This window comes from Telopea speciosissima, chromosome 8 (genome assembly GCF_018873765.1).
Source record: "Telopea speciosissima isolate NSW1024214 ecotype Mountain lineage chromosome 8, Tspe_v1, whole genome shotgun sequence".
NCBI classification, from domain to species: Eukaryota; Viridiplantae; Streptophyta; class Magnoliopsida; order Proteales; family Proteaceae; genus Telopea; species Telopea speciosissima.
In genome coordinates, this window is record NC_057923.1 from 59114669 (window position 1) to 59128175 (window position 13507).

Sequence of the window (13507 nt, forward strand, 5' to 3'; positions counted from 1 at the left end):
AGTGATAATGTCGTTGGGAAACAAGGTTTGAATTAGTGGGTAATTAATGCATTAATAGCAACCTTATGAAAATGTGGATTTTTAAATCACGTACCAATCCATTTAGATACACGTCAACCCTGATTGAACAACAGCAACAGCATAAAAAATAAAAATTAAAAAAAAAAAAAAAAAAAAAAAAAAAACAGAAATCAAGTGAAGGTAAAACTAGATGCCTTTTGGTTGGTTTTATTGGGAAACAGGCTATCAAAGTGTTAACTGTGCTTTCAACTTTCACCCCTTAATTAGGTCTGGTTTTCGAAATTATGAATTTGAAACAACTATAGATTATTGAACATTTAACTATGAATAGACTTTTATATATATCATCATCAACTCCCATTCCTATTATACAAGGTCAAAACTGCCCTCCCAATGCCAGTCCGACAGTTCAGATGTCTATGGTGAAGGAATTCCTCATTCACCATGGATGGAAGAAAACTCGATCCAATAAGTACTATGTCAATTCGTAGATTTAAGTATGAGTATTGAATAATATATTAATGTTTTTTTCTTTTTTTCTGGTAACAAATAATATATTAATGCTTAACAACAGATAAAAGGTGGAGGGGTCAAATAATTCAACCCTAACCTCTTGCCTGTAAATAGTCTTATTTTTGTTGTAAAAGTCCATTTTGTCCCTCTGGTCTGGGGCGGGAAGTACAAGGGGAAAAACAAAAAAAGCCAACTTGGTCGGGGAATCCGAATTCAAAACTGGCCCAGCACCATTTATATGTAGAACTAAGGTTCATTTTGGATCCTGAGAGTCCAAAATATATAATTAGGAATTCATTAGTATTTGCATTACATCTGTTTTAATGATTTAGTAGTTTAGACTTTAGATGGCAACTTAAGAAATTCACATCTAAGAAACTAAATCCACCAACTCAATAGAAATTGAACTTCTCAGCTTTAGGTGGAGGCCTTAATTCTTGTTGTTCACAAGGATTGAGTAGCAAAAAAAATGGAGGTTAGGACTTAGGATTCATGATTATTTGAATTCTTTAATAACCAAATGGGTAAATTACATGTCACCCCCTGATTTTTTAAAATAACTCAAATCACCTCCTCTACAGTTACGGTGTTAGTCTATTGTTAGTTATTGGTGTGAAAAAGACTATTTTACCCTTGCACTAAAACGTTAGAATTAAATTTATAGTACTACCCTTCCTTCATCTTCAACATTGGTCAAGGGTAGTTTAGGGATTTAAATTTATTTAACTGACTGACATCATCACTTAACAGCATAAAACTAACGGTAGAGACTAATTTGTCATATTGGGGTCTAAACTAGGGGATGATTTGAGTTTTTTCAAAAATCAGGGGGTGACGTGTAATTTACCCTAACCAAATTGAGGCCGAACCATGCAATTTTCAATTGTTTGGATCCTCGCTCTCTTAATTAGTCATAATTCCAAACGGTTTTCATCAAAATATATGATAACAAACTTGGCACTTATTTTTGTATATTATTTAAGTAAATATATATTTTTAAACACAAACATATACATTCATATAAAAAAAACACAAACATATACAAATTCGATCAACCGAGTCTTGTGAGGCCGTGATCAGTAACAGGGGAATTGGACCATCAAGTATAACCCCATGAAAGTAACAGGGATTACTGATACAAAATGCCTTGTTACCTAGCTTGCTAGGTTTTAAATAGTAAATTTTTCTAGGTATTGTACAAAAAACAGTGAAACCATTTTTATTATTAGGGGTTTCTGTGATTAGTTGAAATCCATTCATGTTTTACAACTGTTAGTGCACGATCCGAGCTGAGCTGGCCTGCAAAACAAAGTATCGGTCAACCCTTGCCGGTCTGAGCCGGCTGATCGAGCTCCGATGCTTAAATTAGGTCGTGCACCCACAGATAATTCAAGGATTTGAAAAAAAAAAGAGACACTTAAACCTATGGCATACCTGGCTATTTATAGGTTTCAAATCACAAATCATCATAGGTTTTTGTTGATAGCAGATCTTTATCTTGATCTAGTAAATGCTGAGGTGGTTACGGGAAGAGTCCTTGTAAGGAAAGAGTCTGATTTAGGTAGGAGATCTTGTGTCGGGGTCTTATATGAAAGTGGGTTCTTCTCATGGTAAGAGTCCTTAATTGAGTAGGATACGATTCCGTCGATTGATAACAGTTAATTCCTGGTGACTCAGCATATCCCATGATCTTTGGGATGAGGTGACGTGGCCCTACGACTTGCTCGGATTACGGTTGTTGTTTCGATTTAGGATTCTATTGGGAGATCCGATTCTTCGCACTGGGTTGACCTTACATCAGACCGACCCCTGGTTTGAGGTCGACTCTGTGCGAGGGCCAAGTGTGAAGCCTCGGTCCGAGTGTATTTTGGTAATTATGCCCTAGCAAGGGCATTTTAGTAATTAGGCTGGGTTAGGTTCTTAAGAACAAACAGTGGGGGTAAAAGGGTCTTATCAAATTAGGTTAGGGCAAAAAGGTCTTTTCATATTATGAACAAATAGGTTAGGGCAATTAGGTCTTTTCAAATTTATAAACATATAAGTAAGGGTAAAATGGTCAAGTTTTTAACACTTAACGGCTAAACTTAACAGTTTGGACTTATCTGGAATTAGGGGGGTAAAGTAGGGGTGGTACGTGGAATTTGCAGGGGTGGACGTTGACTTTTCAGAACCTTAGGGGGTACGAGGAATATTGGGTGCATTATAGGGGGGTACGTGTACTTTACCCTTTTTTTAATTTCTTTTTTTCTTTCTTCTCAAGCTCGGCACTGTTGGATGTCACATCTCTCAAGTATCGAGCTCCCAAACCCGAACTGCGGTGCACCACAAGATCGGTGCATTATAGAGGATTTTTTTTTCCGATACAAAATGACAATTGCCCGACCAAGCCTGATTGTTTAGGATCTGTTGATTGGTTTATTTATATCGATTTTAATGATAGTATTTTAATTAATAATTTTTTAATATTTTTATTCTCCCTCTTAGTCTTAGCAAGTGGTGTTTTTTCTATTATAAATTTGTATCGATTTTAATCATAATAATTGAAGAGAGAAAGAAGTCTACTTGGTTGCGTGGGTAGTGTATATTCCATGTAATCAATCTCTTAATCTTTGGATTGGAATCATGTAATGATGACCATTGGTTTCACTTAGGTAATAAAAATTACTTCCTATAATTAAATAAGATGTTTATTATTTAATTTTTACTGATGTTGCAGTTACTGGTTTACTCATTTAAGGTTTTCAAAAAAAAAAAATTCTTAACATTTAAGTCAAAATTCTTTGGCTTACGTTTCTTGCTTCTTTTAAGGAATTTTTTGCAAGATTCTCTCCCATGTCTCTCTCTCTCTCTCTCATACCCATCCGCCTGGTTCTTTTGATTGAATATATCTTCTGTCTACTCGTGCACATATGCTTTTGCAGGATAGATTTCGTTGCTCTCTCATTTTTTTTGTGGGATATATTCATAACGGTATTGATGGAGACCAACACTGATTCCGGTTGATCCATATTGGTGGACCGGTATGGAAAATGGTAAAAATTGCTTTAAAAAATCTAGTTTTTTGAAAAAAAGAAAAACAGGGGGTAAATCTAACCGATCTGGATTGATATCTGATCAGTATCGGCTGAGACCGATACCAATTCCTGGCCAATCCCATATCGCCATATCGGTGGATCAATACAAAAATGGGTTAAAAAAAAAAAACTCAAATTTTTTTTTTTTTTTGTAGAAAATAAGGGTAAACCTAACCAAATAGACCGGCACAAATCGGTATATACTAAGAGCAATACCGATTTCTGGCCTATCCCGTGTTGGTGGATCGGTACAAAGAAGGGTAAAAATGCAAATGTTTTTTTGACAGAAAACATGGGTAAACCTAACCGATCTGGACCGGTCCGAATCGATATCGAATGAGACCGATACTGATTTGTATCAGTCTCGATCTCGGTCTCAACTGCTACCGATTCCTAGCTGATCCTGTATCGATGGATCGGTACAAACAAGGGTAAAAATGTAAAAAAAAATCCAGTTTTTTTTTTTAAAAGAAAATAGGGGTAAACCTAATAGATCCATATTGATACAGATCGATATCTATTGAGACCGATATCAATTCCTAGCCGATCCTGTATCGGTGGATTGGTACGGACAAAGGTAAAAATGTGAAAAAAAATCGAATTTTTGAACAAAAAAAGGGCAAACGTAACGGATTCAGATCCACCAACATGGGATCTGTCAGGTATCGATATTGGTCTCAGTAGATACCGATCCATGTCGGTCTGTTCAGTTAGGTTTACCCCTGTTTTCTTCAAAAAAATAGTTTTATTAATATATATTTATATTTTTACCCCTTTTTGTATCGATCTACCGGTACGGGATCAACTAGGAGAGACCGATACTAATTAGATACCAATCCGGATCAATTAGTTTTACCCTTGTTTTTTTTTTAAATATTTTTTTTATCAATCTCCGATCCACTAATATAGATCAATCGGAATCAATGTTGATCTCCATCGATACCATTACGAATTAATCCGCAAAAAATATGAAAGAGACCAAATCTATCTCACAAAAGCATATCTGCAGAGCAGATAGAAGATGTATAAAATTTCAATCAAAAGAGACAGGCGGATAGGCAAAAGAGAGAGAGAGAGAGAGATGGGAGAGATTCTTGAAAAAAAAATCCTCAAAAGAAACAAGAAATGTAAAACTTTGAGAAAGAAAGAGAGAGATGGGGGAGAATCTTGCAAAAAACACTCCTCAAAAAAAACAAGAAACGTAAGACTTTGGCTTAAATGTGTAGAATTTTTTTGGAAAACCTTAAATGCTACAAACCCGAAACCTGCAACATCAATAAGACAAGTCTGTTTTATAATATTCATATAATTGATAGTAGTTTAAGCCTAACTCCATTTATAACCCGTTTAAATATTGTTAAGTTCAATAAAGACAACTCCGTTTGATCTCGATAATGAACCGATCGAATATTATCGTGTTCCGTGCCTGTCTCAGGAAGGCCCCATTAACATAACCGGTCAATAATGATATAATTAAGATACTCCTATTCTGTCTCTATTTCATGGGACGAGTCAACGGTTTTCGTTACATTGACCAAAATCCGAATCCATCTCCACTTCCCCTCCCACTCTTAACGCATTAAATTAAATTTTTTTTTTTTTTTGAACAATGAGACAAAAGCAGCAGCCATGGCCCACCATGGAAAGGAATCCTCATCATCGGAAATGATAATCGTTTATTAATTTGTTCAATTTTAATTTTTTTTTTAAAAAAATTATTTATTAAATGATTCATTAACGATTGATTTTTAATCTATTAAAGATATCCGTAAAAGGATTGCTCGATGGTTATACAAATTAATCGATGATTTAGAGCAAGAGGTGGATTTGGAAGAGGAAGATTCGTTCAAGGAAAATCAAACGTTTAATCATTTTTACTAAGAATGATGTGAATACCAACGATACATTATTATGATGGACTACACTATTAAAGTTAAGAATTTTTTGAAAGATGATCAATAAACCTTCTTTTTTTTTTATTTTATTTTAGCAAAATAGATATTTTAAATCAAAATAACTAAATTGTTTGAAACTAATTAAGATCTATATTTTAATAGAATATTTCTAAAATTTCCTGAATCATTATTGTACACATATTAAACTGACGAAAAGACTAATTATTCTTGACATTCTATACAACTATATGCACTTATAGTGTTTTGTAGTTGATTCATACCATTAAATTTTATTTAATCTATTTTTATTTCTTAAATTGTAATTAGAGACTCAGAGACCAAATGTCGTGGCTCAAGCCCAACAAAAATGGGGTCATTATCAATTGGCCCAAACTTGGTAGCCTAAAATTGACAATGACTCACGTTCCAAGGCTTTTGGACTTCGAGCTGCCAGGTGTGTCAACATATTCACCCCCAAACTGTAGCATTGCACAGTTTTAGGGAATTGAAGAGGATTAAAATCCATAACACATGCATTTTGGATTAGAAATTGAAAATAAATGGTCAATGAGTTAAAAGCAACGGCCATATGGCCGCCCATCAGAAACATAAATATATGTCATATCTTTATAAAAACCTGCCACCCATCTACATGAAGTTTCGTACGTTCTAAAGTTTTTTTAATTTTTAAAATTTTTTATAGGTAAGATATTGATTTGGGATCATTGCTAGTGGCCTGTGTTTTGGGATATATTAATTGCTCTTTCTTCTTGTTATCAGGTTAATTATTTCATGCATCCATTATTACAAAACTTGGAGCCTCTTCTTGGTCTTCTTCTATGTTTTTTCTTAAAATCTCTATTCCATGTTCTCTGCTTCAGATTTATCATTCTCAAAATTTCTTTATTAGTGTGTTGAAAGAAGAACAGAATCTCAAGAGCAAGTGTTTTTGAGTGGGTTTTATTGCTCATTTCCATAGTAATCAGGTAAATGTAAATTATTCATCTATCCTTCCTTAAAGTCCAGCATCTTTCTTTTTGTTCTTTTGATTTCTTTGAATTAATTTCATTTTCATTGCTTCATTTTCACGTGTGTTAGGTGTTGGGAGAAGAAAGCCCACCTTTGGAACAAGTAGTTAACCCAAACCATTCCTTGGAAATTCAATCGCGAAAATTGTCAAATCATCCATGGACATGGCATAACTAGATGTGCAATTAATACCTATTTTTTTTGGTAAATTAATCCCCATAGTCAAAGAAAAAACCTTTACCTTGTTATCATTATATTTTAAAGGTTATGAGTTGAGATAGCTAATCACAGTTTGAAACAATGATCTAATTCACATATAAACAGAAACCAGCTAGCCCATATCACTTGTAGATCGTTTCACATAAGATATGTTCATGAAAGTCATTTTAGTTTATGATATAGTTGGAAAATCGGGTTCTGATTGAGGCGAGTCGTCCGAGTCGAGTCAAAATTTTGGAAAACCTGGTCAAGAGTCGTGTAGACTAGGTCATGATAAAAAATGACAAGACTGGGTCATAAATCGTCCGAGTCAAATAAGACTCTGTATTTTTACCTAAATCATGACAAATTCGACGAGTTTAGTCATTTTTTAAAGCCGATTCACTTAGAAACTGAGTTGAGTAAAATACTAAATCTATATTTTAAAATAGTAATAAACCCTCAACTATTTGACTCCCTTCTCTTGTTCGATGGTATAAACTCAAAGCATTGATATATGATTCTTTATTTACATATTTTTTCTGTATTTTTTTATTTTTTATTTTTACTAATTTATACAGATTTATTGTATTAAAAATTCAAAAACGTGACTCGCCTTGCCCGGTTTTGCAAAGACCGAGTCACTAGATTTTTCTGAAAGATGAACCGAGTGAGAAAACCTGGTTTTCCAACTATTACTTTATTATCATTATCTCTTTTTTTTTTTTTTTTTTTGTGGGTAAGAATAATTAATAGCTATATCAGAAAGAAGAAATAAAGAAGAATCAATCCAGAGCAGAGTAGAGAAGGGCATTCGAAGTCCTAAAGCCTTTGGGACGTGAATCATCAGACACTTTGATGGCAAATTATTGAGGGGCCCAAAACTACCTAAGTAAGTTTGATACCTCAGGTGAAGTTACTTTTGTGAATTTTTGTTTTATTTATTTATTTATTTATTTATTTTTTTTTGTAGAAGTTACTTTGTGAATTGAATTCTCTATTTGGGTGTAATTGGAGGGATCTGCTCTCCTCTAGCCGTGGCGGTAGCTAGAGGATCCAACCCAGCAAAAGGGGGTTGGTCATGGCCGCCTATGAAATGACCCAATTACTCTTGTTTTTGTTAGGCTGAATCCTCCCACTCCTGCCACGGCTGGAGGAGAGCCAAACATTAATTGCAGTTTGTATGTTTCCCTTTTTGGCCTATTGACCCTTTTGTCTAGTAAAAGCTCTTGTCAAGGGCCAAGGCTAATGGGTGTTTTGTTCTCTTTTCTCCTTTGTCTTTGGTTTGGGCGGTATCCAAAGGAGGTTTTGGAATCGACCGGATCCGTTGTCATGGAGGATCTTGATTCGAATCGGTTCACAAGCTTAAATGCCCAGCCCATGCCCTGAAATTATAGGGGGGACTCCGGCCAAACTTGCAACTCCAGAAGAGATGACATCTCTTTACACAAAAAAAAAAAAGAAAAAAAGAAAAAAAAGGAAAAGAAAAGAAAAAAAAAAGACATCTCTTTATAAAACGTCATTATCCTATCCGTCTATATGAAGTTTCATTCTGTAATTGAGAAGAAGAGGAGCATCTTAGAAGCCAGTGTTTTTGGGCTTTATTATAGGGTTGTCAAAAAAACATGGCCATCTTGGCCCAGCCCTAACCCGTCATGAGCCCAGACAGGGCTAGGCCGGGCCTGAGGATAAGGAAGGGTCGGGCTGGGTTTCACAATTGCTAGGCCTTGGCAAGGCTGGGCTGGGCCTGGGTTGAGACCTCGGCCTTTGCAGGGTCAACCCGACCCTGTATTAATGGATTATAAACTATATAATATATACTATATAAATATAATACATTAATATATTATATACATTATATAATACATCAAAAAGTGGGCTGTGATATATACTATATATTCTACCCAAAAAAAAGAAGATATATACTATATAATTATTACATTAATATATTATATACATTATATAATACATCAAAAAGTGGGCTGGAGCTTTGTTAAGTGGGCTGTGATGCCATGATGGGTTTTGTTAATTTCACTATTGAATGGGCCATCAGGGCCAATCAGGGTTGGGCCGGGCTTGGGAAAATCCTGCCAGGATTGGGCTGGGTTAAGGGTATACTTGGCCTGGCGACGGGCTGGGCTTGGGCTTAGGTTAAGGCTTCTAGGGTTGGGCTAGGGTTAAGGCCAAGCTCGGCCCAAAATGGTCCATTGACACCCTTACTTTATTGCTCTTTCTTCCGATTTATTAGGTGTACAACTTAAACCTTCTTCCTAAAAGTCGGTTAACCTTTTGGGATTGGTGTGTGGTTTGTGTGATTACACTTTCATCGAGAAAAAAAATAAAAAAACTTAGACTTTTTCGTTTTCTTCTGGTTTCTAATCTTTATTTCATATTCGCTACTTGATATGTATTATTTTCACCTTTTTTTTTTTTTGTTAGAGTGTTGAGAGGAAGGACAACATCACAAAAGAAAGTGTATTTTTTTAATTACTCCTTCCCACGTACAAGCTTTAAGTGTATTCTTACAGCTTAGGGCCTCTAGTTTCTTATTGGTGTCTTTTTAATTTCTTTCGACAATTTTATTTGCACATCTTTATATTTATTATTCTCAATATTTCATTATTAGAGATTTTTGGATTGCAATTAATGTTTGTGTCGTGCCAAGAAAACCCATTATGGACAACACAGTTGTGGTATGTGGAACGTGGCATGTTGGATGGGGTTTTTTCTCTTTTTTTTTTTTGTTTTGGACAGATGAACCACGGATTTTTATCCCCTCAATTTCCTCGATTCCATCTAATAGGAGGACAGAAATGACCACCTTATCCCTTGCCTGAACACACTGCCCGGGATGGGATCCACATCCCTCTATTAAAGGGAATTGAGAAAATTGACGGGCAGACAAATTGAGGTGATATTTTTCCAATGAACCACAGTCCCCGCATCCTTTGTAAAAGTTTCGATCCAACTAGAGTTGGTTAAGTGAGAAAATAAAGCGTTAAAAAAAAAAAATCCAAAACTACTATGAGGATGCAAGAGGTTCCTCTCCTACATACATGTGTAGTGTATTATCAAATTGAGATATTTTCGTTGCCCACATGTATTGATTTCCTATGTGTATTGTATAAAATAACAATAATAATTAGCCTAGCAAATGTAGGTGCCACGGATTTTAGTGATCCTCCCCGTGGACCTCTTTATCTGCTTCATTTCTTGGACAAGTCCATTTTCCCAAGTTCCTCTAATAGAGGGGGGTTAGAACCACCCTACCCTTGCCTGAACACACTGCTCGAGTGAAGTCCACCCCCTCTTTTAGATGAACTTGAAGAAATGGAGCGGGTAGAAAATGAAGCAGATAAAAATACGCTTCCCCGCACCTTCATCTCTAGATGTGGAGTAAAAGGAATACCGTTGGATCTTCTTCTCTGTAGACAAGGAAGAAGTAAGTTGCTTACTAATGCAACAATTTTTTTTTTTTTTTGGTAAAGGCTTACTAATGCAATTCGATCCTTATAAAAAATGGATTATTGGAGGGATCTGATCCTTAAGGTTAAAAAATAACAGCAAGGTTAAAATAATACAGTTTTTCTTTTTTTTGGTAAAAAAATATAATACAGTTCGATCCTTATATCGCCCGATCATTGAAATGATACTCTTTTGTATCAGGGTTTAGGGTAAAGCATAAATGAACAAATAAATGAATAAATGAAATAATGGAAATAAGAAATAAAGAAAACACCTTATACTTGACTCTAGTATGGGTCAAGGAGCTGTTCCTAACTAGCTCAATTGTATGGTTTACACTTCTGCAAAGCGTCCCACAATGTCTAGGAATTGCCTACACTCTTATGAGTATTCCAAACTCTCTCGAGTCTTCCAGGGTATTCTGGGGTTTGTCATGGTCACTGTGAGTATGTTAGGGTTTCCAAAGTAATTTGGGATTTTCTAGTTTTTCGATTTTCTAGGTTTCTCAGGGGTTTGGCAAAGCTTCAGCATATAATTCTACGTTAGAAAATAAGGGGTAAGGCCTTCTATTTATAGATTCTCTGTCTCTGTCTCTCTTATCTTTTCCCTAGAATGTAGGAAAGACATTGCTTTCTATCTAAGGAGGCTTCCTTTTAAAAAAAAAATAATAATAATAATAGTAATTCTTCATACATAAATATCGGTTTAAATGAAATTCAAGGTCTTTTATAGATTAGGTCGAAAATAGGAGTGTAGTGATTCAGAGAATAATGATTCAGAAAATTTTACAAATATTTTATTAAGATATAGATCTTAATTAGCTTCAAATGATTCAGTTATTTTGATTAAAAATATCTATTTTGCTATAGAAAAAAAGGTTTGCAACCTTCTTTAGACTTATTGATCATCTTCCAAAAAACTCTTAAAACTTAAATAGTGTAGTCCATCTTAGTGATGTATAACTAGTGCGGCAAGAAAACATTTTTAAAATAAAAGAAAAAGTTTTCTTATTCTTATTTTTTTTATTATATTCTATTTTTTTCATATTATTATTGTGTGTTATTGTTGTGTTGTGTTTTTTAATTCGATAGATTTCGGAGAAGTTATTTTTTTGGTAAGAAGAAAGGCTATTCATTCATGTGCACTCAACGACAATCAAAGGAAAACAAGATACATAAACCAGATAGAGGACATGATAAACGCAAAGTATGGAAATTGACCCGGTCTCACATTCCATTGACTAGGTCATCCAAACTAGGGGTTGGTTCACAACCACTTCCCGAGATAAAAGGTTGTAGACACAACCAAAATGAAAGCGCATGCACATACGTGCCAATAGAGAGGGCTCCATACGTGCCGAACAGTCCAACGCCACACTGCCCATGCGTGCTGACACGCTGCCACAGTCTACTTTCAAATAGACTTGTTGGGTTGGCAAAAGTATGTTGGATTGACGAGTGGAGCTTTGATTGACGGCAAGAAGACCACCAGAAACATTGCCACAGCTTACTTTCGAACAGATTTGCAATGATCTGTTGGATCGACGAGTGGAGCTTCGTCTGGTGACAGGAGAGGGTTGTTGAGGATTGAACGGCGACTGGAGCAACGAAGCCGACGATAACCGTGGTACCACTAACACCATAGACGGTAACACGTGCAAACATATAAACAAAGAAAACAGAAAAACCTTCCTTGTTTTGCCGACTATTGCTAAAGATGGGAATCAAACTTGATAAATTTGAGTCTAATCTCAGATTTAAAATTTGCCAAAATGGGTACGATACTAAGTAATAACACTTCTGGCTTGTTTGGACCGAGTCAGGCCGGTTGGCATGGTCAAACCTAGGGTCAAAATTGCGCTTTTGTTGAATTATGTCATCCTTGCGCAAGTTCATTATCATTATTTTTTAAGGGAATTGTTCTCTGCTTGGGAGCATAGGTTGTGCCCAAACACATGAGGTGGTCATTTCGGGCATTCAGGGGAGTGGGGCGGTCATTTCACCCACCCCCATGTGTCTGGGCGTAGGAGCAGAGAACATTTGACCTACCTTTCCCGTAGCTCCCCTAAGGTTTATTTTAAGGGAGATTTACGAAACACCCCTTGAAAATGGGCCGATACTCAGATCACCCCCTCATATTTGAAAATACTTAGATCACCCCTTCTACACTAACAGTGTTAGTCGGCTATTAGTTATTGGTGTAAAAGGACTATTTTACCCTTGTACTAAATCATTAGAATTAAATTTACAATACTACCCTTTCCTATTGTTCTCATCTTGTGTTTCTTCGAACCCTAGCCGAAGCCCGACGATGATACCCCTGCCCCATTGCTCAACGCCATCTCCGTCTCCATTTACGGTGGCAGCCACCGGATGGCCAGGGGGTGATTGCAGGTCCAAACCCTCGCCCTTCACGGCTTCACCCCTACCCTAACTGCTGCGTCTGCCGCCCCTTCTTCTTCTCGGCTGTAGATTTTTGTTTGTTTTTGGGTAGATGGACGGGAAGAGAAGAAACTAATAAGACGTCAAATAAGGCAGCAAATTGTTGTAAGAAATATCATCGTTGGCCATTACTAGAAACGAATTAAAGATTCAAAAGCTAAGTTTAACCCTTCAACTTGGAATTCATCGATATCTACACAGTCTTCATCACATCAAACAGAAGTCATGAAAAAAAGGAGAAAAACAAAAAGGAATAAAAATGTTGCAATTTTGATACCTGCAGAAGTATAAGATTTCTCACCCTCTCTGATTTTTCTCACTCTCTCTCCTTGATTTTTCTCTTCTGAAATCCCTCCCCCGAAATCTCTCTTTTTGTTTGGGGTTCTCGGTTAGAGGAATCGAACCCCTGAAGCTAACTTTTAGAAACTCTTCGACGTGTACTGTTCCGATTGCAAGAAAAACACAGAGGTGGTGTTCGACCACTCTGCCGGCGACTCTCTCTAGCCCTAAATCGAATTCGAGTTCGTCTTTTCAAAATTTGAGATTATTAATCTGGAAAGTAAATGAATTTTAATCTGGAAAGTAATTGCGGTTTAACGGCGGCCAACGACTCTCCATTCTACCTGCAACTTGAACCAGTCAAAGTTGCAGGTTTCGATTCTTACAATAGTGATCTTCTTTGAAGCTGAAACCTAAAGGGTAAATATGCCCACAGATGGAGAACGTATACCCAGAAAATGAGGCGGAAAGAAGAGGAGATGAGAGAGAAGGCCTTGAACTCATACACTATTTGGAACATGAATTGCAGAGGTGGGGATTGAATCAGGGTAGTTCAAACCCTAACTCCATTCGGTTTAGCAATTTGGGGAAG